This window comes from Macrobrachium nipponense, chromosome 38, assembly GCF_015104395.2.
Source record: "Macrobrachium nipponense isolate FS-2020 chromosome 38, ASM1510439v2, whole genome shotgun sequence".
NCBI classification, from domain to species: domain Eukaryota; kingdom Metazoa; phylum Arthropoda; class Malacostraca; order Decapoda; family Palaemonidae; genus Macrobrachium; species Macrobrachium nipponense.
The window spans coordinates 40,091,827-40,116,188 of NC_061098.1; the positions used below are offsets into that span (position 1 = coordinate 40,091,827).

Here is a 24,362-nt window from a genome sequence, read left to right on the forward strand (position 1 = left end):
AATCTAACTTTATCGCTCCGGCTCCAGCGGAGCAACTGTTAGACTGTAAGTGTTCTTCTGATACTCATGTATTTTTCCACTTACAGGCTACCAACTGTCAGGTCCCGGCGTGCAACGCTACGTTGTACGACCCCTGCGGCCACGATGAGTGCAGGTCTCACGCTCCTTGTGCCACGTCTTTCAACGATATGATCGTCTGGCACCCGGAAGCCTGCGCCATCTGCTACGACCTAGTCAGTCAGCTGGTGGAGGGGGTAAGTCGATTATAGGCTTCTTTATCATTTACTAACAACTCTTAGACATAAGTTTGTTAACCCCGTCCCGCCATTAGAAGCTCATCTCGCCCTTTCTTCCAGGCTACTGGTGTGAGGGAGGTCGCCCTTGCTACCCTGAAAGCGTGGTGTGGCGGCTTCGGGAAGAACGCCGCCAAAGGCCAGCCGTACATCCTTGACAAGAAGCTGGCCGTCCAGATCTTCCCGGCGGGCAAGTCAACAGGGTATGTTGACCCCTTGTCCGCAGCCCCTCTCATAGCCTCCATCCAGCAAGATCTCCAGCAATCTTTCGGGGTCGTAGCTGCACAGGAGTCGGTCCCGGACGTCGCTGCCCTGGACCTAAACATCGAGCCGATGGCGGTTGGAGTAGAGGATTTTGTTGGTTGAGGTAGGTGTGTGGGCGCCCAAGGTCTTTCCTTGGGTGTTCCTGGATCTTCTCCTGTCCCTTCTTCGAGCGCTTCTTTCCAAGGCTTTGTGGGATCTGAGATCCCTACCCGCTCTCTCCCGCTCTCTCTGTACCCCCTAAGGTGAAGTGACAGAGAGAAACGAAGACTCTATCTAAGACGACTTCTAAGAAGTCGTCTTCGTCTTCTTCGGCTAGGAAGTCTTCGACTTCTTACGCTGACGCGGTGAAGGCCAAGCCGAGCTCTTCTTACTCGAAGAAGCTCTAGAAGCAAGGCTTCTAAGGAGAAGGCTCGCGCTCCCGCCGAGACAATGCCTTCTCCTGCCTCCACCGCATCCACTCCGGCAACGCCGGTGGGAGGAGCGGGACCCAGCACCTTTGATCCCACTGCTTTCTCAGCAGTGGTGATGCAACAGGTGGGTGAGATGGTTGGTTCGCAAGTCTCCGCCCTGGGGACGTAAATTTGAGCAGATGTTCGCACAACTGTCGAGCACTCTGTCTCAATCAGGCCAATCCATCCAGGATATTTCTAACAGGGTTAGAGAGGATGAGGACCGAGTGGCTGGGCTCTCTCAGGTCCCTCTTCCAGTCTCCCCAGTGCCAAGTGCTGGTATTTTCCAGCTCCCGCCATACGACTCTCTGCCAGCTTTCTCTATGGAGAACCCTTGGAGAGTAGCCGCCTACGCTCCATTTAAGGATGGGATGATCTCTATCCCGGAGTGTGGAACTCGAAGGATTGAGGACTTCGAGTTTTATCCTCCGGGTCTGGCGCAGCCTTTCATCGGCTATGCTAGGCTGACTGTAGCGGCTCTTACTAGGGAAGACAAGATCTCTAGGGAGGATGTTCTCTACAGTAGGGATCATGCCCAACGGGATAATGGGTTCACTGCCTTGAGGACTGGGAGTGCACAAACACTAAACTCCAGGCCTATAAGAGTCCTTTCACTATTTTTGCGACGGAAGAAGAGGCTTCTCTTCCGTTCGCCACGAAAATAGTAGAGAGGACTCTTCAGGCAGTCCTCAAGGATGAGCCCATGCCACAGCTAAGGGAGGCGGAGTCTACTTCTCCGCTCTTCCCAGCTTTTGGAGAATTGTGGGAGAACTTGCCAGCCACGTTCACGCTTGGCAAGCTCAAACCGGACTGCGCCATGGACCAGTTCGGCGAGAAGCTCCAAGGCTGCTGATTCCTGATTCAGGCAGAGTTCGACGCGCGAACTAGGTTTGGCAGGTCCCTCAATTCTCTGATAATAACGGAAATGGCTGGCTCTCTCATATGCTACAGAACCGCTGTTTAAGATCTTGGCCAAATCCAGCTTCAGACGGTTCAGACAGATGCTTTCGACTTCTTCCAAGCTAGGAGGAATTGCCGTAAGCACGTTCTGCAGGAGTGTACTATTAGGCACGAGCCTAATAGACTCCTGGCTTCTAGCATGAGGGGAGCGGATCTCTTCCCAGAGTCCGCTGTAAATGAAGTGCACCACGAGGCTGCTAGGCTCAACCAGAGCCTTAGAGCTAGGTGGTGGGGTATTTCATCTAAGAGGAAGCAAGAATCCGCCCCACTGCTGGTAAGAAACCAAAGAAGTCTGGGTAAAAGGTTCCAGCCTTACCAGAAACACCAGCAACAGCAGCAATTTGTTCAGGCCGTCCCCGGTTACCCAACAGGGACAACCTGGTAGTTCGAAACAGAACCAGCCCATCCTCCTGCTGTCTCCTCAATCACAACCGTCGACCTCCTACGCACTCTCGCCGGCCTTCAACCCTACGTATGAAGGTCAAGGCTACACTCCCTTTAACAAACAACCGAGAGGTAGGGCGAGAGGCTACTTTCGCCAGCGTGGCGCAGGACGGGCGACAAGGAGCAGGCAGTTCAGAGGATGGGCTGGTGGTCAACCCGCCCATCAACAATGAGGCTCCCAGGTAGGAGGGAGGCTGATTCCTCTTCCGTCACAGGTGGGGGTTCAGCAATTGGGCACAGAGCATAGTGTCCAAAGGGTTGGGTTGGAGTTGAATCAAAGATCCTCCTCCAATCAAATCATTCCACCAAATACCATCAGAGGAATTGACAGATTACGCGGAGGAACTCCTTCAGAAAGGAGCTATTGCGAGAGTCAAGCATCTAAAATTTCAAGGTCGCTTATTCAGCGTGCCAAAGAAAGGCTCAACAAAAAGAAGGGTAATCTTAGACTTGTCAAAGCTAAACTCTTTCATTCGTTGCGACAAGTTCAAGAGGCTTACCCTCTCGCAAGTAAGGACCTTACTTCCGCGTGGAGCCGTCACATGCTCCATCGATCTTACAGACGCATACTATCATATCCCTATAGCCAGACACTTCCGCCCATTCCTAGGATTCAGGCTAGGAAATCAGACATTCTCATTCAAAGTGATGCCCTTCGGTCTGAATGTAGCCCCCAGGGTATTCACGAAAATAGCAGAAGTGGTTGTACAGCAATTGAGAACTCAGGGAATCATGGTAGCAGCTTACCTCGACGATTGGTTGATCTGGGCACCAACCGTCGAGGAATGTCTCAATGCCACCAAAAAGGTAGTCACTTTCTGGAACATCTGGGGTTCCAGATAAACAAACGAAATCCAGACTTACCCCGGAGTCTCGTTTTCAGTGGCTGGGAATCCAATGGGATTTGTCTTCCCACAATCTGTCAATTCCAGTGGCCAAACGGAAGGAAATAGCAAAATCTGTCAGGCAATTTCTCAAAGGCAAAACAAACATCAAGGAGAAACCAGGAAAGAATCCTAGGGTCCCTTCAGTTTGCTTCGGTAACAGATATCCTCCTGAAAGCAAGGCTAAAAGATATAAATCGAGTTTGGCGATCGAGAGCAAACACCAAATCTCGAGACAAGTTGTCAGTAATTCCACAGATCCTTCGCAATCAACTCCGTCCATGGTCAAAAGTAAAGAACTTAGCCAAGCAGGTATACCCCTTCAATATCCCCTTCCAGTGTTAACCATTCACACGGATGCCTCCCTGTCGGGTGGGGGGATATTCTCAGTTCAAACAGGTTCAGGGGACTTGGTCAGTTCAAATTCGCCAGCTCCACATAAACGTTCTGGAAGCAATGGCAGTATTTCTTACCTTGAAGAGACTGCTTCCCCCGAAAAAGTCTCATCTAAGGCTAGTTTTGGACAGTGCAGTGGTAGTTCATTGCATCAACAGAGGAGGGTCCAAATCCAAGCAGTGAACCATGTCATGATAGCCATCTTTGCCCTAGCAAACAAACACAAATGGCATCTGTCCGCCAACTCACCTGGCGGGGGTAAGAAATGTGATAGCGACGCTTGTCCCGGTCAGTTCCTCTGGAATCAGAATGGTCCCTAGACGACGGGTCATTCCAGTGGATATGCCGGAGAGTCCCAGGTCTCCAAGTAGATCTCTTCGCCTCGCAAGCGAACCACAAGCTCCCTTGCTATGTGGCCCCCAACCTGGACCCTCTGGCTTATGCCACGGACGCCCTGTCGTTAGATTGGGATCAATGGAGAAAAATTTATGTTTTTCCTCCAGTGAATCTTCTCTTGAAAGTCTTAAGCAAGCTGAGGACTTTCAAAGGAATAGTAGCTCTGATTGCACCGGACTGGCCCAAGAGCAACTGGTATCCTCTTCTTCTGGAATTGGGTCTCCGACCTCAAACGGATTCCCAATCCAACCTGTCACAATCAGTACAAATGAGGACTGTGTTCGCTTCCTCAGGAATTCTTCAGACCCTAACTTTATGGACTTCATGAAGTTTGCGGCTAATAAAGATGCTAATATTGATCCACAAAAAAAAATATTCTCTTCCTAGAATCAGATAAGAGGGAGTCAACCATTAGACAATATGACTCAGCTGTTAAAAAATTAGCATCTTTCCTGAAAGAATCAAACACTACAACCATGACAGTTAATCTAGCTATATCCTTTTCAGGTCCTTGTTTGAAAAAGGTTTAGCAGCTAGCACTATTACTACTCATAAATCGGCTTTGAAGAAGATCTTTCAGTTAGGTTTTCAGATAGATCTGACTGAATCTTATTTCACGTCTATTCCTAAAAGCCTGTGCTAGACTTAGACCTTTCTCAAAGGCCTACTGCAGTTTCATGGTTCTTAAATGATGTCCTCAAACTAGCTTCAGATACTGACAACTCTCTTGTACATTTCATAATGCTTCTTAGGAAGACATTATTCTTATTAAGCCTAGCTTCAGAGCTAGAATTTCAGAACTGTCGGCTCTATCCAGAGATGCGGGGTCATGTGGAATTCCTCCCCTCAGGAGAAGTTCTACTTGCTCCGGATCGTAGCTTTTTGCTTTTTAGCTAAAAGGAGGATCCTCTTGCAAGGTGGGCCCCTTGGAAAATCATCCCACTTCCCCAAGATCCTTCTCTCTGCCCAGTATCAACTTTAAGAGCCTTTCTATCTCATACATCCTCAAGATCCTCAGGTCCTCTCTTCATGAGAGAAAAAGGTGGTACTTTGTCAGTACAAAAAGGTATTAGACAACAAATCCTTACTTCATTAAACAAGCCAATCCTGATTCATTCCCAAAAGCACATGACATCAGGGGAGTAGCCACCTCAATTAATTACTTTCAACATATGGACTTTGAGGATCTTAAAAGTATACTGGATGGAAATCCCCGACAGTCTTTAAACGTCATTATCTTAAGTCCTTGAAATCTTTAAAATTTTCAGCAGTAGCAGCGGGAAACATTGTTTCTCCTGATACTGTATAGTAGTCGTAGTATAGATCCAGGTCTTCCTTTCTACCTACCTCATCCAACATGCCTCACCCCATCGCCATGCTACTCGGATATCCTAGCCTTAGCCGCTGAATCATACTAGTGGATTGTCCCTTATTTTTTTTTTTGCTAGGGACATCCACACTTGTACTGATAATGTACTTCAGTGTACCTACCCTTATTTTTATGCTAGGGTAGGACCACAATGTGTTTTGTATATTTTGTAAATAATTTTCTAAGTAAATCTATTTGTTAATATTACACTGCATTATTATATTTTACTATGTTTATTGTAAATTTAAGTACTTTACATTACTAACGTTCTTTTATGTTTACTATTTAGAATAAGTTAGTTAAGTACTTAGTTTGTATGCTGTAATTGATTACTTATATTATATCCCTCGTTTTACAACTGCTTTTCATTTGTCCTTTTTTCCCATCTTGTCTGTTTCTCTGGTACTCTTTCATAGGCCGACACGAGCTGAGCCCAGAAAAGGGATTTTGACGAAGGAAAAATCTATTTCTGGGTGATTGGCTCGTGTCGCCCTATGAAAACCACCCTGTATTCTTTAACCCCCCCATGCAGGACAAGATGTTTTTTTAGATTAAGGATGTCCGCTAGGGCGCTGCTGTCCGTGGCGTTCCTCTAGTAGTAGTAGTAGCGGCTGCATCGCCCGTTGGTATCAGCTCTCTTCTTGTGGGGATTCTGATGGAAGTTCTAATTGGTGAATGTCTCGTGTAGTGTTCCACTCGCCCCTATCATCATACTGACACTTCTTTTTTTAAGAGTGAGCGAGTCAGTTTTTACTGACATTTCTTAATTTGTTTTTTCTCTGGTCTGCCAATTTAGACTAATTTTACCTAGAAAGTATTGATATTAAGGATCCTTTCATAGGGCGACACGAGCCAATCACCCAGAAATAGATTTTTCCTTCGTCTAAAATCCCTTTTTTCCTCCGCGACGATTCTCGGCCGAAAATCTCCGTAACGCGTAGGTCACATTTCTCCTAATATTTGAGCCTTTTCATATTACGCTTTTTTTAAAGTTTATATATGGAAATGTGCGCCAAAAACATGCACAATATAACAAAAAAATATTGGAAGGTTTTTTGTAGCATTTCATTTTTGAAATATTTGCATATAAAGTACGATAAGTACGAAAAAAAACTACGATCGGTAACTTTGACTCAACCGAAAAGGTCAAAAAAACGCATTTTATAACATAAAAAATCTTACTGTCTAGTAATATTCAATCATTTATCTTAATTTTAAAACAAATTGCTAGTCTCTAGAACAATATCTCGATTTATGTGAATTTTTGAAAAAAATATTTTTTTTCCTCCACGCGACGATTCTCGGCCGAAAATCTCCGAAACGCGTAGGTCACATTCTCCTAATATTTTGTTTGAGCCTTTCATATTACGCTTTTTTTAAAGGTTTTTAAATATATGGAAATGTGCGCAAAAGCATGCACAATAAATAACAAAAAATATTGGAAGGTTGTAGCATTTCTCATTTTTTTTGAAAATTTTTGCATATAAAGTACGATAAGTACGAAAAAAAAAAAACTACGATCGGTCAACTTTGACTCAACCGAAAATGGTCAAAAATGATATTGTTATAATACAATAAAGTTTCATACATACTTTTACCTGGCAGATATATACAGAGCTATCGACTCCGTCGTCCCCGACAGAAATTCGCAATTTCGCGGCACACGCTACAGGTAGGTCAGGTGATCTACCTGCCTCCCGCCGGCTGGGAGGCAGGACTAGGGAACTATTCCCGTTTTCTAATCAGATTCTCTCTTCCCACCTGTCTCCTGCGGGGAGGCTGGGTGGGTCATTAGTTGTATATATCTTGCCAGGTAAGTATGTATGAAAACTTTATTGTATTACAAAACAATATCATTTTCATACATTCCCTTACCTGTCAGATATATACAATAGCTGATTGGGACACCCTTTGGTGGAGGGCAGAGACAGCTAGGTTACTGACTGGATTCAGGTAAACAACATATGTGTAGGTATTTATAGACCTTAGTTTTCCTCTGTGTTTCTAGACGAAGGATTGACTTCCTAGCTAGTGCATAGGAGTCTGCTTCATCTCAAGAGCCTTAGCGAGATAGTGATCTGTGGCCACAAAGAGTTCTTGTGGATCTGCGATGGGGTCTCTTCCACTTACTCGAACAGAATCCTAACTGGCGTTTGTCAATGGGAGCACATCCGCTATATGACAACACGCACTTATTTAAGGAGGCGCAACACCGATCCCGATCACCTGTTCCTAACATGAGGGTTCGCGCTAAATTGAAAGAGAGTTATCCCCGAAACTCCTTTTCAAAAACCTCCAATAAAAAATCATTGAGTTTAAAATAAATTCAACTCCTTATTAAGGATCAGTGTCGGCTCCTTATCCCAGCAACGTATCCGCTGATACGTATAAACCAAGAGAGAAGAATCTCTCGTAGGTTAACTTGACGTCCTTCGTGTAATGAGAAGCCAACCCATAATTGCATCTCCTATATGTTAACGCTAATATGTCTTCCTGACATATTGTTACGAAAAGAACAAGAATTTGCAACAGCTCGCACTTTAGAGCTTTTTTAGATTCTCAGCTGTTTGAAGGTATCATCAAGTCACTTATGAAATGCTCTAGAGATCACCATTGTTTCAAAGAAGACTAGGACTTTTCTTTGAACTGGGACTCCTCTGGATGAAGCCTAACGCCTGGCTTGCGCCTGGCTGGCGCGAGGAGTATCCTGTTTAGAATACTCCTGGCGCCTGACAGTCGTAAAACTATCGATACTCCTGCCGTCTGGAAGGCGCATCTTGCTCCAAATACTCCTGGCGCCTGTTAGGAGTATTAAGCTCAGCATACTCCTGGCGCCTGGCAGGAGTATCGCGCTTCGAATACTCCTGGCGCCTGGCAGGAGTATCCGCGCTTCGAATACTCCTGGCACTGGCAGGAGTATCGCTCTTCGAATATTGCTGGCGCCTGTTAGGGAGTATAAGCTTCGGAATACCTCCTGGCGCCTGGGAGGAGTAAACGTGCTTGGGATCCTCCTGGCGCCTGGCAGGGCCAAAGCGCTTCGAATACCTCCCTGGCTTTCAGCCAGGCGCCCGGAGCCTGGCAGGCGCAAAGCGCCTCGAATACTCCTGGCTTTTCAGGCAGGCGCCTGGCGCCTGGCAGGCGCAAAGCGCCTCGAATGCTCTGGCTTTTAGTAGGCGCATTATGTTCAGAATACTCCTGGCGTTGTGGTAGGAGTATTAAGTTCGAATACTCCTGGCGCCTGGGAGGAGTATAAGCTTCGTAATACTCCCTGGCGCCTGGGAGGAGTAACGCGCCTGGAATCCTCCTGCGCTTGTCAGGCGCAGAGCGCCTCGATACTCCTGGCCTTTAGTAGGCGCATTTTGTTCAGAATACTCCTGGCGTGTGGTAGGAGTATTAGTTCGAATACTCCTGGCGCCTGGGAGGAGTATACGCTTCGGAATGCTCTGGCGCCTGGGTAGGAGTAAAAAAATCTAGAATACTCCTGGCTCCTGGGAGGAGTATCGAGGTCCGGGTACTCTAGGCGCCTGCAGGAGTATCTCTTCCCGAATATCCTGACCTATGGGAGGCGCATCTAGTTCCGAATACTCCTGTGACTGGTCGGAGTATCGCTCATGGAATGGCCTTTCGAATGGCAAGTATATTGCGCTTAGCTGGCGCTATACTCCTATCAGGAGTTTCTCTCTTCTCCAGTTGGCTCTTGTTGCTTGGATGAAGATCTTGGCCTAGAAAACGATCTATAGTAAAGTCAGGCTCTTTGCGCCTACTTGGCGCCTGGCTCCTAGTTGGCGCCAGACGCTTGGCAGGAGTTACTTCCTTCCTCACGTCTCGCCTGCCTAACGCATCGCTCCCCCCAGAGATGGCCGCTTGTGCGACAACTCCCCTGTAGGGTTCGTCGCGCTCGACAGGAGATCGGTATTGGATCTCTTCATCAGAAGTTTATCATCCTTTTTACGAGTATGATCTTTAGAAAGTACTCCTACCAAAGACGCTAATTGCTCCTGCACATTCATCACAATTTAGTCCGCTCCATCCCGTAGACAATAGGAAATCTCAAAATTCCAAGAGACAAGTCTTCCTCCGAGGAGGATCATTATTGCATACTTCCGTTGCTAACGAGTTCTCCTCCTACATGTTGACGAGTTTTCTCGTTGCAGAAGCTTCCCTATCCTTGCCCGAAGGAAGGGAAGGAGCTTGGACTTTAAAGAGATTCTGAGCTGAAATGGTTGATTTCTAGCTCTTGAATGTATCTCTCTGAACCTTGTGGGAAGTAGTTGAGCCCTTCTCGCATTCCAAAGACTCTGTCAGTAAACGTTTAAACCTTTTCTTCTTCTGTAGATGACAATGTCACACTTACATTACCCGGACAACGAAACCTCTATCTAACAGCGTTGGTCCAGGAATAAAAGGCTTTAGTTCTCTTGCCAAACCTACTATGCTGGCCAGAACCCATTACCGAGTCGTCATAGAATTTGATTCGAGATTCTAAAGCCCAAAATTTCACTTGTCCTCTTGATCGTTTAGGTCCAAGAGAACATTTGATTAGGCGCAGTTCCATCTTGTCGGACCACGGAATCTGAGGCCCAAATTAGGATCCCATTCTAAGTATAAGATCTCTTAATCTTATCGTATAGAGGTATTGTATAAGATCCCGAAGATCTTAATTCTCTACTATGTCTAATATTCTTTGTCTAGACAGAATATATCTTTTCACTGTGTTCATGATAGCATAAATTACCAAGGTGATTCTTCCCTCTGAAAGGGAAGAAAATCCTTATGTAGTTCACAGAGGTATCGGAAGAGGACAGTTTCCCCTTTCTATCTAGCACGATCTGCAGCAACTCTATGTCTTTCACATACTTAAAGGAATTATCAAGCTTCCCTTGAAAAATCCTCTCATTCATATTTACTTCTGGTCAGTCTGCACGCAGACAGACTCAGAGTGAATAGGTTTTTCAGGTCCAATATTTATAATAGATTCCGATCAAATCTCTTAGAAAAACCTTCCGACACATGCTGAAAGAAGAACGTGACTTCTGTGAATCCAACCTTTTATTGCCAAAATGATGCATTCATCTTCTTCCTTAGATGCCCATTTATTTTAATATGTGTTAAGAATATATACAACTAGGGGAAAAAAAAAAAAAACTAAAGTTTATTCCCTCTTAAAATTTTTAAAGATAGCGTATCTTGCTACCTCTCTTGTTTCGAGGAAAAGGAAGCAATCTATAAGAAGGTCGTTCATCTTCTGCCTTGCGAAGATATCTGTGAATATTTTCCGCAGGGTCTGACAACTCATTCCAATGAATGTTAAATCGTGCTCTGTCTAATTAAAATTCTTTATTATCCTATCACATTGTGGTAACAGCATTCATCTATGAAACTCTTGTAAGGATAGTAGGAGCGCTGTAATTAACCACGGTGTGTGCGTAAGGCTTAAGCGTATCGTTATCTTAAGGTGAATTTTGTACTACATTCTTTCCTCGCCGAGGCAGAGAGATATCCTTAGCACAACGAATACGATGTTATTCATGTTTGTCTAAAAAATTCCCTCAATTCGTGGTTAAGTCCCTGAATTTATGGGGAATATACGGTGAAGCATTCGATCCTTTAGGAGAGAAAAATGTAACCAACCATTCACGACCGAGAACCGGATGGTACTAGATTGGCTCACAATTACAGCCGTGTCGTTCACTGCCTGGCTGCCTTCATTCTGAGTTGCCAGTTACTCCTTTCAATGAATGGAAATAATAAAATTATTCTCGAGTCTAAGACAACTCTCAATAATGCAAATTTTAGGCAAACAACCTTTGTTAAATACCGAGGCTGAAAAGGTATTGTCGTAATAAACCTTTTAAGCGAAGTCTTTACTAGTAAAATCCTTTAAGGATATAGACAATCCCGTAGCGAACCAGACAGGCAACTATGGTATGCGTCTTATGACTTGTCCTTCAGTAGTCATATACAGCAAGCCTTCTACGACACTCTTTCCTTTCTGACATGCAGAGAAAGAATAGAAATCTTACTCTCTTCGTTCATTTCGTCAATAATCCCGAATGAGTATTAGTCGAAAGATATTGCAAATGACAACCGAGGATCGAAGATAATCTCTCCAGCTTTTATTATCTTGGAGATAAGTCCGTATTTTACGCCTTTCTTATCTGGAAGAGCCTCTAATCCATGAATGAGAGCTCGTACGAATCTTGTTCAACTTCCAAACGATTGCCCCTCTTCTGTAAATGGTTGGTTGCAATCTATTTTGGAAGGAGGATGATTTTAATATCCTCTTACTAATCCTGAACTAATTCTCACAATTCTGCTCTATCTTCCATTCCTCAATTTTGGGGCAAGATTGAGCAACCGAAGGAGAGCGCTTCCTTTCGAAAGGTGAAGGGCTATTCGCAGTATCGACTCTAACCTGACAAGGGCTACGGCAGCCTGTGCTACATCTTGAGTCCCTGCTGGAAAAAACCGAACTTGCTCTAGCCTTTTTGCAATAAGACGATCCTGACAAGGGCAACGGCCGCCTGTGCGACAACTCCCGTCCCTATCAGGAAAAACCTTGAATGTCTTTCACCCTTCGTCTGGAGGACTCTCGGCGGTTGTCAAGCTCTTCTTGTAGGAGAAAGTGTCTGGCGCTAAGCAGGAGTATCTTGCCTAGAATACTCCTGGCGCCTGGTAGGAGTATCACGTTCCGAATACTCCTGGCGCCTGGGAGGAGTATCATGCTCGTCGGAATACTCCTGGTGCTTGGCAGGAGTATCGCGTTCCGAATACTCCTGGCGCCTGGGAGGAGTATCGTGATCAGAATACTCCTGGATCCTAGAAGACGTATCGCCCTTGGAACGTTTTCTTGTTGGAAAATTCCGAGCATCTGACAGGCGATCCTCGCCTGGAAAGTTCTGTACGTCTGGAAGGTTATTTGAATCTGGAATCTTCCGCCTTCTGGAAGGTTCCGCTTGTGCGGAAGGTTTTGTGTGCGGAAGGTTCCGATCTCTTGTATATTTGTTCTTGCTTAGAATTCGACAATACTTCCATTTTCGACATAGCCCTCCCTTTCTTCTGAATGAGAAGGACTTCCATTTCCGATGAAGATCCTGGTTCATCGTGCTTCAGGCGCTTTGCGCCTCGTTTCAGACGCTTTGCGCCTCGTTTCAGGCGCTTTGCGCCTTGTTTCAGACGCTTTAGGCGCATTGAGCCTCTTTACCGGAGTTTCATGTCCAAGGAGCTAGAAGCTTAAAAATTATATATATGTGTGTAATCATTAAACGAGATCCATATAATTCATTCAATCAACAAATATCCTTTAATATCTAATTCGATCTCTCAGAATAGATATATTTTCATATACATGTACCGATGAGGAATTTATTATTTTAAACCCCCATGGGATAGAGCCCCCCCCCCCCCGTCCAGCTGTACGGGGGGACGAACCCGGATAGGGCAATGCCTCTACCGCAATCTTTCTCTGTCTCTTCTGAGGTTCCAATAGCCAGACGAGAGTATCTTGCATTTTCATTTAACCTACGCCGTTGAATGTTTCTTCTCATTATTCGTTAAGACGATAATTAATAAGGGGAACACATTGAATTAGGATGCCTTTCCAATGGCTATCCCTGGCAGTCTGGGACGTTCTACAGAACCTGCCGAGGGGACGCCTGATCGGTGGGGATTCTCCATAACCTCCGTACGGCGGGTTTCGACATTCCTTCTCCTCTGGGCCTGTGAGTCTGGAAGAGGTCTAGGCCTGGGAGCGAGACAGAGCCGATCAGACGCACCCTCTAATGCAATGGGGAACACTATAATCACTTCTACCTTATAATAGCGTATCTTGAGCTACATTCCTTTATCTTCAAATTGCAAATGAATTTGTAGTTTCTGTGAAGTAAGAAGGTGATGAGGAAACAACACTACTAGTACTGTTAATATTCTAACTGCTTGTCAGAACGAGGGCTATTATTAAAGCTCCTAAAGAAAGCATATCTAGTTCTATGTTTTCTGACTTCCTCAAATCGGAAGTTACCTTATTTTCCTCAATCAAATTCTAACATTTATTACACTTCATCAATGAATAAATATTTATATTTCCCTTTCTTGCAAACTATGTAATTGTCTACCGAACACTTCGGTAGTTACACATACTCTTTCTTCGAAAACTTCGAAGTTAATTCATTAAAAGTTATTAAAAAGTTATTAAAAAGTTATTTAAAAACGTATGCCAAACCAGCGATCCAGTACTTCCCTGTAAAGTCGGCCCAGAAGATCGATGGCGATGAAACACGAAAATCCAATCAGGAGGGAAAGCAAACATATGTTTACCTTGCCAGCGACAGAGAGAATCTGATTAGAAAAACGGGAATAGTTCCTAGTCCTGCCTCCCAGCGGCAGGCAGGTAGATCACCTGACCTACCTGTAGCGTGTGCCGCGAAATTCGAATTTCTGTCGGGGAGCGACGGAGTCGATAGCTATGTATATATCTGACAGGTAAGGTGAATGTATGAAAAACGCATTTGTTGGCAAAGAACTACCACTTCCTCTTAGTTAACTATTCTCCTTCGAGGCCAAAGCCCCAAGAAGGAGAATAAAGAAGATTCTGTGTCTGCTGTCCTATGTGTTTGGACCCTAAGGTCCAAGACACATGGACAGGGCTTGAACATGCACCAAGAAAGTGTTGTCATACAATTTCATGCTCTGCAAAAGCCCAAACCTGACTGAGGAGCAAACTCTCCTGTACTGGTATAGGCTCATCTTGCTATCCAAGCACTTGTGGTAGCGAGCGCTCGTTGAGTGTGAATAAATTGCCATTCTGTATTACACATCAATAAATGGCCATATCTGGGGTTCCCATTCCATGTCCTAAGGTAGTGAACCTCGCTTGATAAAGATGATCTTAAGCCGACAAGTATTTGCAATGAGGATATTTATAGTATCTGATAATTTGGTTATAGAATCTCTTGTTAGCCTCCAGCACACAATGTTGGAAATAATGATTTTTATAATACAATCAATCTTTTAGGTAGTACGTACTACTTACCCTCTATCATTGAAACCCTCCCTCCTCCCCTCTTAAGAGATTTAAGAGTAGAATGAGCAACCAAGACATTTCCTGTTTTTAAACCCCTACCCTTCAAAGGGTGGGGGAGTAATTACTGGGAGCGTTCATTAACGATAGTTTCAATTTTAACACTTGTCGAACCTGCGCCAAGTAGTCAAGAGATAAAGCTAACTGATAGGAGGTAAATACCTAAAAAAGGGATTTTGACGTAAGGAAAAATCTATTTCTGGGCGATTGGCTCGTGTCGCCAGCGAAATATCCTTTAATCTATTATTTCTAGGGTAAATGTACTAACACATACCAGAGAATAAATAAATAAAGAAAAAGGTCAGTACAACTGATCGCTCACCTCCAAGAGGGTGTGCGGTATGAACACTATGGCGAGTGAGACCACTACCACGAGCCGCTTGCCAATAGAAATCTCCCACTACAAAATCCCCACAAGAGGGGAGCCGACCCACAGAGTGGGCAGCAACTACTACTACTCCATCCCATGCTGCCGACTGCTGCGCCTCTGGTGGCCATCCTGAAGTTAGCAGACAATCTTGAGCGATGGGATGGGTAGGGCGGGGATTTCGCTGGCGACACGAGCCAATCGCCCAGAAATAGAAAAGATTTTTCCTTACGTCAAAATCCTTTTCTGGGCTCAGCTCGTGTCGCTGCGCGAAATCGTACCAGAGAAATAGCACAAGATTGTAAAGAAAAATCAACTAAACAAAAGGGGTCTCAAATAAAAGATAACATAAAAAGAAGGAATATAATTGCTAAATAAATACATATACACAATGATACAAAATTAGAAATATACTTAATTAAATTAAACTTAATGCTAATAATATTTCTTAAAATTAACTTAATTTTTACATATATACAGGGCTTACATGGAATATATGTTAAAAGCAGTGATCTGTGTATAGATATGTACAAAGAACTCAAAAGCAATTATAACAATAACTTGAACAGAACAAACTTCAATAATAATAATATATGAAGGGAATGTATATGACTTAATATACAAAACCCGTAACCATTGTAAATAAGATGTATCCCCTAGCATAAAAAATAAGGGGATCACATCAAAGAGATCAATACATACAATCGATTGTGAGTGCCCCTAGCAAAAAAATAAGGACACCACCATATCACCATAAGAGCAGCTAGACCCAAGGTAAACGTAGATGAACATGACAGGCATAGACGAACTGTTGGGTGAGACAGGTAGAAAGGAGGACTGGATCTTCTACTAAAGATTAAGCAGAGTCGGGTGGGGAAAACTATGTTACCCGCCGCAACTGCTGAAAATTTCAGAGCTTCCAAGGACTTTGAAGTAATGACGCTAAATACTGTCGGCGATTTCCATCAGTATATTTTTTCAACTCATCGAAATTCATATGTTGGAAATAGTTAATTGAGGTGGCTACTGCCCCCTGACATCATGTGCTTTTCTTTGGGAAAGAGTCAGGATTGGCTTGCTTAATAAAGTACAGGATCTGCTGCCTGATGCCTTTAATAGATAAAGTACCACCTTTTTCTCTCTTAAAGAGAGGACCCGATGAGGATGAGGAGGTCCTGGCAGCCAGAAAGGCTCGTTAAGGTCGATACTGGGCAAAGAGATATATCTTGTGGAAGGGGTACAACCTTCCATGGGTTCCCACCTCATCAAAGATCTTCATTCTTGCTATAAAACTACGTTCGGAGAAAGTAGCACTTCCCCTGTGGGAAGAAATGAAATATGATCGGATCTGGATAATGCGACAGTTCTGAAATTCTAGCTCTGAGGCCAAGCTTAATAAAAATAGAGTTTTCTTAAGAGCATTATAAAATGAACTTGTGTCATTATCAGTTTCTGAAGCCAGCTTTAGAACATCATTTAAGAACCATGATACTGACGTAGGCCTTACAGAAGGTCTAAGTCTAGCACAAGCCTTGGGAATAGACGAGAAGTAGGAGTCTGTCAAGTCTATGTGAAACCAAATTGAAAAATCTTTTTCAAGGCTGACTTGTTTGTCGTAATGGTGCTAGCTGCTAAGCCTTTTTCAAATAAAGATCTGAAAAAGGATATAGCTGAATTGATTGTCATGATTCTAATATCTGATTCTCTCAGGAAGGTTGCTAACTTTTTGACAGCAGCATCATACTGTCTCAAAGTTGAATCCCTTTTATCAGATTCCAAGAAGAGAATATTTTGAGGGTCAATATTCGCATCTCTTTTTCGCTGCAAACTTCATGAAATCCATAAAGTTTAGGGTTTTGAGAATTCCTGAGGAAGCGAACACAGTCTTCGTTTGCACTGACTGGGAGAGCCTGGGACTGGGAATTCGAAAGAGGGCGAAGACCCAGTTCCAGAATTAGAGGGTACCAATTGCTCTTCGGCCAGTCTGGGGCTACTAGAGCCACTTGACCCTTGAATGTCCTGAGTTTGTTCAGTACCTTCATGAGAAGATTCACTGGAGGGAAGACATAAATCTTCTCCCAGTTGTTCCAGTCTAGGGCCAGGGCGTCCGTGGCATAGGCCAGAGGGTCCAGGTTGGGGGCCACATAACATGCGAGTTTGTGGTTCGCTTGGGATGCGAAGAGATCCACTTGTAGGCCTGGAACTCTCTGAAGAATCCATTGGAAACGAAGTGCTGTCCAGTGACCATTCCGACTCTAGAGGTACTGATCGGGATAGAGCATCTGCTATGACGTTTCTCACTCCAGCTATATGGGTGGAGGAGAGGTGCCCAACTGAACTTGTCCGCCAGGGAGAAGATGGCTACCATGACATGATTTAGATGACGTGCTTTGGAGCCTCCCCTGTTTATACAATGGACTACCACTGCGCTGTCTAAGACTAGCTTTATGTGGGAGTACTTCGGCGGACGTAACCTTTTTAGAGTCAAGAACACTGCCATTGCTTCCAGTACGTTTATGTGGAACTGACGGAACTGAGGTGACCAAGTTCCCTGAACTTTCTTGAACTGAGAATATCCTCCCCAACCGCTTAACGAAGCGTCTGTGTGGATGGTAATCCCCGGAGGAGGAAACTGAAGGGGCACCGATATCGATAAGTTCTTGACTTTTGCCCACGGGCGTAGTCGATTCCGTAGAATCTGAGGACTGAGGATAATTTGTCCCTGGACCTGACATTGCTCGTGAGCGCCAGATTCTGGTTAGATCTTTCAGTTTGGCTTTCATCAAGATGTGTCACTGATGCAAAACTGGAGTGAACCCAGGATCCTTTCCTGGGTTCTTCTTGACGCAAGTTTGTGACTCAGAAATTGCTTTACTGACTTCGCTATTTCTTTCCTCTTGGCTGATGGAATCGACAGAGTATGGGAGGATAGATTCCATTGAATGCCCAGCCACTGAAAGTTTGACTCTGGAGTGAGTCTTGACTTGGTCCTGTTTATCTTGAAGCCTAGATATTCCAGGAACTGGAATCACTTTCAGTGTTGCTTGTGGCATTTCCTCGACTGTTGGAGCCCAGATTAACCAATCGTCGAGATACGCTACTACCATAACCCCTTGCGATCTAGTTGTTGAACTACCACTTCCGCCAACTTCGTGAACACCCTGGGTGCCACGTTTGAGCCCGAAAGGAACTACCTTGAAGGAGAATGCTGATCTCCTATCTTGAAGCCCAGATACGGACGGAAGTGCCTTGCAATAGGATATGATAGTAAGCGTCTGTAAGATCGATAGAGGTGGTGACGGCCCCACGGGGAAGTAAGGTCCGTACCTGCGAGATCGTGAGCATCTTGAACTTGTCGCAGCGAATGGCTAAGTTTAACGCGGGACAAGTCTAAGATTACCCTTCTTTTTTGTGAGCCTTTCTTTGGAACGCTGAACAAGCGCCCTTGAAACTTTAATCTGTTGACTCTCGCTATAGCTCCTTTCTGAAGGAGGTCCTCCGCATACTCCGTCAATTCTTTGGATGGAAGTTGGCGGAAAGGTCTGGATGGGGGCGGGTTCGCTACCCAACTCCAACCCAGGCCTTTTGACACAATGCTTTTGCGCCCACTTGCTGAAATCCACCGGTGGCGGAAGTGAAACAGCCTCCCTCCTACTGAAAGTCCTCATTGGTGTTGGTAGCCTCCGCGGCCTCCCCTGAAATGCTTTCCTCTATTAAAGGACCCTCCCGATCCTCTCTGACGAAAGGATCGCTTACCTCTGCCTCCCTTACCGAGCGGTCATACTTCTGGGAAGCCTGGCCCTCGAAGACTTGATTGAAGGCTGGGGGAGAGAGCGTAAGAGGTGGAGGTGAGGGTGCTGGGGGAAATGACATAGATAGGCTGCGATTGAGCCTTGGAGGTAGAAGGTTGGGCTGCTTGCACCAACGGGACAGCTGGAAACAGGCTGGGTAAAGTGTGGCTGTTTCTTTTGGTAAGGCTGGAAACGTCTGGGTTTCTTCTGAGCCTTACCTCTGACAACTTGATCTTGGCGTCTCTTGGCCGTAAGACCCCAACGATCTTTAAGGCTTTGGTTAAGCCTTGTAGCCTCTGCCTGGACCCTCCTTCACCATCGCATCTGGGAAGAGGTCTGCTCCCCAGATGTTCGATGCAAGCAACTTATTCGGTTCATGCCGAATCGGTTTGCTTCTTGGAGGACATGTTTCCTACAGTTTGTTCTAGCCGTGGCGAACTCGAACATATCAGACTGCACCGTTTGAGTCAGTGACTTGGTGATCAGCTTAAAAGTGGCTCAGAACCATAGGAAATGGTAGCCACCTCGGTCATGGCCATGGTATTGATAGACCTGGCCAACCTAGACTTGGCATCAAATTCTGCTGAATGAGGCTATCTGGAAGTCTAGGCAGCCTTCTCACCAAACTGCTCCATAGCACAGTCTGGTTTGAGTTTGCCCGCAGAAAAAGTGTTGGGCAGATCTTCCCACAACTCACCGGCTGAGGGAAGTAAAGGAGACGTAGGGTCCGCTTCTTTCAGCTGAGGCAACGAATCCCCCTTCTGGGCTGCTGGAATGGTAACCGTAGCAATCTTTGTCAAGAAAGGGAGCGGGGTACTCTCTTCCATTGTAAAGATTGTGAAAGGACTCTTAAACGGCTGTATTTTCGTGGTCGAACAGTCCATGTCCTCTAAACACCTGAGCCATTCTCTTTGAGCCTGGTCTCGTGAATAGAGGACTGTTTCTTTAGGTACCTTATCGTCTCGAGTCATGGCAGAGGCGGTGAGCCTGGCGTAGCCGATGAACGGAGGCTGAAGGTCTTCCGGGTAGAACTCGAAGTCTTCAATCCTCCGAGTTCCACATTCCGGGATAGAAATAAGCCCGTCCTGGAAGGGGGCGTATGACGCTACTCTCCAAGGATTGTTCATACTGAACGGAGGTAGAGAGTCATACGGAGGCAATTGCGCTCCCCCTGTGCTGAAGGGTGGGGGAGAAGCTAGCGGAGCTTGGCTCAGTCCGGCGATAATGTTGTCCTGGGGAGTTGATTCCTATCAGACAACCGGGAGAACATCTGTTCATACTGGTTTTTAGAGACCCCACCAGATCGCCCACTTGTTGCAACAGGCCAGCGTTGGGATCCAAAGCCGGAGCTGCTGCGGAGGTGGACGGGTGGCTCTGAACCGGAACCAAAGGTAGTGGAACGGTTGACTCCGCTGGAGTGTGTGATCTCTCCCTGGAGGATCTACTCCTAGAGGATTTGGAGCCGGACCCGGAAGCTTTAGACCTCTCTGCTCCGGGGTTTTTAGCCGGAGACTTACGAGATGATGATGACGCCGACGCCGTCTTTTTAGACGACGACGACGTTCTTAGTCAAGGTGGTTTTTACTGCTTGTCCTTTGACCTTAGGTCTAACGGAAGCATCAGGAGAGTATAAAGTTCTGTACCTGTAAAGCTTGGAAGGATGGAGAGTTTGCAGGGGTAGAAGATCCAGTGGCACCCAAGGGCATCCCTTGGGCGTCCAACGTACTCACCTCGACCAACAGGTCGTCTACACCTACCATGGGTTCAATGTTTAGATCTAACGTCGCGACTTCCGAGGAGATGTCCTGGCCTGGATCCGTCAACGAGGCAGCGAGCTGTTGTTGGATGAACGCAATAGTCGGGGCCGCCTCTGCTGGGTCGTGACGTAGCCCGTTGACTTGCCTCCGGGGAAGATCAGGACCGCCAACCTCTTCTCGAGAATGTAGGGCATCCCACCCTGGCGGCGTTCTTCAAAAACCGACCGACCCAGGCCCGCAGGGTTGCCAGTGCGGTGTCCTTCACAGCCGGAGCCTGGAAGAGAGGGTATTTATTAGTTTTTAAGATTAAACTTAAAACTAAAACTAAATTAAAAGCTTAACTTAAAATTATAGGGGATGCAAAATCCCCTGTATTTTTATCTTAAGTTTAAGAAAGCTTAGAATCTTTTAAAACTTAAGAACTATAACGAAGTAGGGACTGGCTAACGGAGTTGGAAATACTTACCCCGTCTAAGAGCTGGCTCACAGATCATAACAGATGGTGCATGTCTCGTGATACCAGACTTGGAGGTCCCCGTGCGGAGTCGCGCATGGAGCATGGGACCGGCAAACTTCATGTCCACAGGGGTCTGAAGCGTGGCGGTGCATCCCGGATGCTCACAGTGGTGGTATGTAAGTGAAAAGACACATGAGCATCTTAAAGGCTATCACTTACAGGCTAAAGGACAGAAGAACTCCGCTGCATGCCGGAGCTCGGAAAAAATTTTGGGCATAACCCCTCCCTTACCGCCTGAATAGGCTATAACCCCGGAGAGATCCGGTGAGCAGACAGTACAGGGAGGGGGGGTGGTTTAAGGTAGCTTAAGATAAACTTACTTAGTTTAACATAACTAATTCTTAAACCTATAAAAATCGAACGTACCGGACTAAGTCCAGTGCGTGGCGGAGCGTGTCGCGACCTCAGCGCGACGGAGGGGTTAGTAGAGACCAACTGTATGCCTCAGTCCACCCTCTGCGGGGTGAACTAGCACCTTTCCACTTGGATGCCGGAGCTCCGGTAGAAAAGGAGCCCCAGTAAGGTGGGAAAGGGCGAGAGGGCACACAGACTCGCGCTAGCAACGAGCGACGAGAGAAGCGACGGAGGGGGAAAGGCCAGTCACCCCCACCCCTAGCCATCCGGCCCGGACCGAGAAGCTGGAGAGGTCGAGTCCAGTCTGGGTCTGTCCGTCTCTCACTCCCTCCGCCTGGGGGGAGAGGGAGGCAGGCTCGGGTATGCGGAGCGAGCGTGGGCAGACCAACCCTCCCCCCGGCCCTATGGAAGAGCGGGAGGAGGGAAGATGACTGGACAGGCGTCTGGCTGCTCCGTGATCACGTAGTGACCACGGGGCGGTAACAACAAAACAATGAAACGATAAGGCCTAGAATACACAACCGGCTGATCAGAGAGAAGCTATAAGGAAGCAACCGAACTGAAGAGCGGTAGCGCATGGGCCTATGGGCATAACCTAGGCTAGATGAAGCCAGACGCCTACACTAACACAAAAAACATAATAAATTAAATAAAACATTGAAAGAAAGAAAACAAAATAGTAGGAGAAAAAATCCCAGGAGTGTACGATAACCCGAAAGAAAGTCTACCACTCAAAGCTAGCCGGGGCCGATACTAAGAGCCGTGGCTAGGGTCTGGATAGAAGAAGCCTACGTAAGGTAAAAAGACAGCATGCATGACATAAACCGCGTAGACTGTACCCTAAAACAATAGGATGACTAAAAATAGAGCGTACTAAAGTAAGGGAAGGTTCTGGGTATGGAAGACCAAGAACGAACCGCCACGAGGCAGAACCATGCTGCCATTGCTTCCGACCTAGAGTTCGTATTTATACCTAAAAAACGGCAAATACTGACTCAAGGACGGAAAAAACCAAATAGCAATAAACATTGAGTACTTAACTTAGCTGCTGCGATGGCTGCACGCTCCATGATGAGTAAATCCAAAAATAAGGGCACAAAAACACAGAGCAAAAAAGGATAGCCACCAGAGGCGCAGCAGTCGGCAGCATGGGATGGAGTAGTAGTAGTTGCTGCCCACTCTGTGGGTCGGCTCCCCTTTGTGGGGATTTTGTAGTGGGAGATTTCTATTGGCAAGCGGCTCGTGGTAGTGGTCTCACTCGCCATAGTGTTCATACCGACACCCTCTTGGAGGGTGAGCGAGTCAGTTGTACTGACCTTTTTCTTTATTTATTTATTCTCTGGTATGTGTTAGTACATTTACCCTAGAAATAATAGATTAAAGGATATTTCGCGCAGCGACACGAGCTGAGCCCAGAAAATTTATTTTATCATAAAAATCATTATTTTGAGATCACTTCCCTCAACTTGATAACTCCATTGAGGTTTTTATGGATGGCTCAAAGTCAGTTGCTGAAATTGGCTTTGGAGCAGCCTTCCCTGAAGTAAAAAGAAGTGGGAGATGATCATCTGTTGTATCTATTTATACAGCAGAACTGCATGCATTTTTAAACGCCTTAAAGAAAATTTCAACTCTGAAATTAAATAGTTTTACTATTTATTGCGACGCGAGAAGTGTTCTTTAGTCGTTTTTAACTCTCTAAACCCCTTGATTTTTGAGATATTGAAATGGTTGCTTTTAGTGAGAAGAGGTAAAGAATTAAATTTTTGCTAGGTGACTTGCATGCTGGGGTGGTTATTAACAAGCAGGCTCATCAACTTGCTAAATCAGTAATCACCTCCTCAGAACCCAGAAGATGTCTGCAGATGTTAGGAAACTTTAGATAATATGCAAGTAACAGAAATTGGGTGATGTCAGACAAGGAAGGAGCTACCACTCCCACAAGTAACTACTGAAATAATATTACCAAATCACCACCATTCAACTAAATTACTTTATATTTAACTTGCAAAAAATAACAAGAAAACTATGAGGCAAGTGATTTGCAGTTTTCACAAAGAACAATGGAAATACAAAAAACATATGGGTATACACCTGCATAGGCAACTAATTCCAGTACATACTAAAATTCTTAATTCCATGGGACTGAGAGGCTAAAGTAGTCAATTGAGTTTCAGGAAACAGGAACTAGACACAATAAGTTTCTCACTGTTCTGTTCACTATCATTAAAATTAGCAAAAAAGGTTTGCCTTTTCCTTAAAACAATGAGTTAAAGAGCCATCTCACTTAAGAATCCTTGAGTCTGCACTGAAATATGCAGATGTAAGGGAAACCCACTACATATTTATGTCGCTGAATGGTACCAGAAATGGTTTCAATTTTAGTGCTACTATTTCAGCCAAAGCACAATTTTCTTGATCACAACTCTTTTTATTTTTAAATAAGTATCCCCTGACATTTTAGACCTGTTACAAAGACTATATGCCTCATGTTTCTTCAAATAAGGACATCTGCAATTGTCACTGGCAAGTGAGCGAAGAATAAGAACAAACAGATAACATCTCTAATCAAACTTTTGGTTATAGTGTAATCAACCTCAAGGGAGGCAGAGGATAATCACTGCCATTCTTTGGCAGCCATGAAAAATATCAGTGCAGTGGACCCCCCGTATTCGCGTTCTCCGGATTCGCGGACTCACACATTCATGGATTTCTCTCGGGAACATTTCCCCACATTATTCGCGGAAAATTCGCCTATTCGCGGTATTTTTCTATGAGAAATAAGCCCAAATTCCTGGGTTTTTTTTATCAATTTCATCAAAACATGCGCTTTTTATTAAAAAACCCAGGTATGAACATTTTTAGTGGTTTTTTCTTGAGTTTTAACTAACGAAATAGGAGGTTTTAAGCATTTTTATAGGGGTTCCAACTATTCGCGGGTTCTAACTATTTACGGGGGGGTCTGGTTCGCATCCCCCGCGAATACGGGGGGGGACCACTGTATTAAAGAATGAATTAAATAATAACTGCTGGATAACAAGT

General features: G+C 45.2%; 1 protein-coding gene across 3 annotated transcripts in view; it reads right to left on the reverse strand.

Moving 5' to 3' along the window:
* Positions 1-24,362, reverse strand: part of LOC135209719 (L-fucose kinase-like) — a 262,617-nt gene that overhangs the window by 171,153 nt on the left and 67,102 nt on the right. The window lies entirely within an intron of this gene.